The following is a 5102-nucleotide window of genomic DNA, read 5'->3' on the forward strand; positions in this document are numbered from 1 at the left end:
TCTATCTCCCGGTCTCTGCAATCTCCAAAGGGCACCCACACCAGCAACCCTCTCCTCACTTCCTCTGTAACCAAGGCACACAAAAAACCAAGGCTCTCTCTCTGGTCAGCATCCACTCTCTGCCTGCAAACAATCATCGCCCACACAAAACCAGCTACTCTCTCTTCAGAAGGCGCCCACACTAGCTAACCTTCAACTCAGCAGCTCCCACTCTCTGTGTGTCGTGACCAGTAGCTCGCCAACCTTCTGAGCCTCTGCATAATCCTAAGCACCACCACGAGCCACTGCTCACAACGCAGCATCACCATCTGCATCCAGCCCAAGCCACATGTTCAGTCCTTGCTAACAGCCCTCTCTTGCTGCTTCAATCATCAGCCCATGCTGTCACTATCACCCAAGGCCCACACCAGCCTGATTCTTTACCTGTATCCCTTAGCTTCACTTGTGGTACCAACTGCCTTCTAGCCCTTCAAGAAGCTTCTCCACCTACAGCTTTCACAAGGCGGCCATACTCTCTCTTCGCAGCTCCTCCTTCTCAGCAACCTCTGCACTGCACCCCTTCAGGACCCGTGGCAACCACCAAACCTTCTCCACGTGTGGTCTGCTCTGTAGTGCCTCCTAGCTCTTTGTCAGCAGGCAGTTACCTGCCACAGCGGGCCTCTCCCTTCATACTAGGTGGCAGCTCCCTTTTCTGTTTTGGCTTTGCTCCTGGCCTTTGCTCTTGGCCACTACTCTCCACGCTTTCCTCCTCCTCTTCACAATCACCCGGGTTGCCAGCTCCCACACGCTCCTTGCATCTGTCGCCAACCTTTACCTTTAACGTTAGCACCCACAGCAGCAGCCAGCCCGTCAAACTCCAGTCTTCTTCCACGCCTTCCTTGTCTGCAGAAGTCGGGGGCCTTCTCTAGGCGACTATGAGGTGGCGACTATACTCGCCCGGCTGTGCCTCTGCGCGCCAGCTGCTACCTGTCCTGTACACACGGCGGCCACCAACTCCCACAGTGGGCTCCTTGTGCCTCCACGCTAACCTGTTACACTGCACAAGGCGGCTTCTCACCTCGTATCGCCTCTCTCTGCTGTAGCGTCCCTCCAAGCGGCTACTTACTAGCCACCGGTTGCCTTCGCGCCTCACACCCAGCAGCCTCTGCCTCCTCCAGTCACCCGGGCACCTTCCCCACAGCAAGGGCGACCTCCAACAGCCACCGATCCCGCTTCACAGGGCCCCCTCCACCTTCAACAAAGCCTTCACACCTCGGCCCGGCTCTCCTTTCTTCGAAACGTCACCTTTCTACTATCTTCTAGACGGTTTCGCTGGCCCCCCATAATAATCTCCACGTGGTCCCTTAATAGGGTGGCCACCTTGTATTATATTTATTATTATTTTAAAAGCCTCAAAGCCACAAAATGATGGCCACCATCCCAACCTTAATACCTTGCTTTCCCTTGATATACGGCGCCCATAACCTTTCCTAAACAAGAGCTGCCCGCCGTCTCATTCATCAGCATCATTATTTTCAAACACATCCATTGCCCAGTCGGTGCCCTACTTTTAGAAACCATCTGCACACCATATTCTTGCAATAAACACCAGATCTTCAGCGTCTGCTCCTAAAAAAACATGTGCATATACCAACTTACTGCCAAACCACTCAGCCTGTACATTTGCCAGGGCCTTCAGGGCAAAGTTTATTCGCAAACCATCCACACCACATGTACACTGACCAAAAATACCTCTCAGATTTTCACCTGACATACTTTGCCCAACCCCTAGTCTGCTGAATCATTTATGATCAGTAGAAAGCATATGACCACGTTTCCCTCCGTCAATTCTCTGAGCATCATACAGTGTAATCAACACATCTCTATTCCAGGTGATCCAAGAAACTCTGTCATCTTCCCCAGACATAGTTTTCCATCCCATTTCCCACAACATAACACCAGAACCTCTAGAAACAAAGCTCCTGACATATACACCATCCTGCCTCATCTCAATCCCAAAATCACTGATATAGTCAACACCAATATTAGAGAACCAGCAGACCAATTCCTGCTGAGGGTAAAAATTGATGAAAGCCTCATAAAAAAAAACCTGTTGTACCATAACATTTTCCTGTCCATCAGCATAAGAAACATCACCATCAAAACCAGCCACCACAGGCAAAACAAACTCCCCTTCGAAAGGCACCATTGCCAGAGCATCCACCTCAGTTCCTGTATGCTCATCTTTATCAAGGCCAATAAGAAATTCATCTATCACAGCATCCATAGTCTCATCCATAGCATCAGCATCATTCATAGTCTGCTTGTGTTGCTCCTCTTTCATATCATCAATTCTACTCATGGCTTTTTTAACATTAATGCACATTTGATCATCCAACTCTGACTCAGGCTCATCATCCTGTAAACTATCTATATCCCACTCATCCCACACAGGTTCATTATCTAAAGACTCTAAAGAAAACTCTTTCACATCACATGCATACCTTTGCTCATGATTCACTTGTACTTCCTCGCATGCTTCATGTATGGCTTCTTCTTGTCGAGCAACCTCATCACCAAGCACTTCCTCATCAATAACCAGGGCATCCATCTCTGCATCCTCCTCACTGGTGGTGGATGAAGTGTCATTTGTTCCCTCACTAGTAGTGGTGCTATTGGTCGTATCATCATCACTTAAATCAGCTTCACTTTCCTCTTCATCATTGACAGGCTTCTGGTTATCCATATTAAACTGCTTCTTATCCCCTCTCCTGTTAGACAGAGTAATGACTCCTTTCCTCCAATCCTGAATAGCCTTCACTGCTCTCAGCCATGGTCTTCCCAAAATGATGGGGAATGCACCCATTCCTGCAGGCATAACATGACAATCCACAAGCACCTTTACATCAAAAGCTTCCAATTCTAACTCTTTGATCATACCTAAGCATTTGACCTTCTGGTGATTGGCCAACCGAATACGAAATCCAGACGCTTCAGTAAAATTAAGACCAAGCCTTTCCACAGCTACTAGTGTGATTACACAAATCTGTGCTCCACCATCTATGTATGCCTCTCCCAGATTCTTCCCTTTGTACCATACATTCACCACAGGACATATATCAGGCAACTCCTGAACAGATAAAATAGTCACTATCCCTTTGGTAGGCTCCTTCTCTCTCGGATTCACAAGTCTTTTCCACTGACGCTTCAAGTTTGGAGCTAACTCTATCAATTGTCCAAAAGTAATATTAGCCTTCCTTCCAGCCATGTCCTCCTGTAAATTATAGCTATCCTGCCCAACCCCCAACGGAAAATCAGTTACCTGAAACTTCCTCTGAGACTTCCTCTTCTGCTTGACCTTCACATCTCCTCCTTCCTTCACTTTACCTTTCTTCTTGCTAGGCCCTACAGAATCCTTGCTTTCCCTTTCCTGTGGCATCCGTTTCCCCAAAGGCATCACATCAGCTTCTGCCTCCTTCGTCTTCTCAAGGGTGACCACATCTATCACCTTAGTTTTACCCTTCTCCTCAGCTGTGATTCCACTGGGGCCTGCTTGATCCCTGATATCAATACCATAATCATTTGACCTGTCAGGTAGCTGTGAAGGTAATGGGTACATATCACCACCCATTCACCGAGGCTTATCACAATCTGTACTACTCAGATGACCAAGTTCACCACAGTTCTAGCATGTAGGGATGAAACGACGGCCCCTACCGCGACCACGTCCATACCCTGCTTGTCCATCTCCCCCTTCATGATTATTGCCTCTGCCTCTACCATGTCCACCACCTGTACTTCCCATTAAATTTAAGCTCAAATTCTTCATAAGATCAACCATCTGTTTCATATCCTATCACAATCCCTCATCAGAAGGAACCATAGGTACTCCTTGACTAGCTTGTGGCACCATCTGCATAGCTTGGGCTTCAGTGGGCTTCATCTTCTCAATCACTGCATTCATGGGTGTAGCCTCCACTCTACGAATCTCTGGCTGTGCTACAACTGGAATCATCCCCAGCTGATTCATTCGTTGCAGCTTCCAATCTTTTGACTTAGCAATTTCCACCGCATCCTCAAAAGACCTGGGCTTCTTCAATTCCACTTTCCAGCGAATACTCCTCTTAAGCCCGACCACAAACTAGTTTTTCTTCATCATGTCAGGGGGTACTTGATCTTCCCCTAAAACCCTGCATAAAGTCTCCCATAGCAAAGAAAATTTCTTTATATAATCATCTAATGATTCAAACTCACCTTGTGTCAGAGCTTGCACCTCATGCCAAACCTTGTCGGGGTCTTCTACCTTCTTGAATCTGTTGCTAAGTGCTGTCTTTAATCCATTCTCAGTCATATCAAGATGTGGAACAGCAACCCTTAATGAATCCTCATAAGCTCTGTACCAGGTCCTTGCATCCCCTTTCAATGCTTAGTAGCCGCAACACCTGTACCGACTCATTAATATGGTTACTCATGCATGCAACCTCCATTCTTTCCAAGAAATCTGCCACATCCTCATTAGGGCTACCATAAAATTATGGATAAGACATCATTTTGACCCCCAAACTTTACTTCAAATCCCAAGAAAACCAGAAACACCTTCCTTCAATCTCTCACTCTGGGGCATACACCCTCGTAAGAGAAATACCTGAGCTATCCTCAGTGGGGGCACTAGAAGGATGTGAGGTGAAAAAAAGAAAGAAAACCCTGCCTCTATAGCTCTTCCACCTCCCAAACTTGGAAACACTCACACGAACGGGGCACCACCAGCCCACCGGCTGGAACACTCTCTCACCATGCACCACCCACCCACACCATAAGACAGCTCAGAACCACAATGAACAGATAAATATTTCAGCAAAAAGATACAAGCACCAACCATGTACAACTCAGCAAATACACCAAAGACCAGGACTCTGGCTAGGATTTACTGCCAAGGGAATATACCCTTGCGTCTGACAACCAAGCCTCTGTCTCTCGGTCTCTGCAATCTCCAAAGGGCGCCCACACCAGCAACCCTCTCCTCACTTCCTCTGTAACCAAGGCACACAAAAAACCAAGGCTCTCTCTCTGGTCAGCATCCACTCTCTACCTGCAATCATCGCCCACAAAAAACCAGCTACTCT

This window comes from Cibotium barometz, chromosome 17, assembly GCF_041138505.1.
Source record: "Cibotium barometz isolate CiBa-2024 chromosome 17, ASM4113850v1, whole genome shotgun sequence".
In the NCBI taxonomy this organism is placed as follows: Eukaryota; Viridiplantae; Streptophyta; class Polypodiopsida; order Cyatheales; family Cibotiaceae; genus Cibotium; species Cibotium barometz.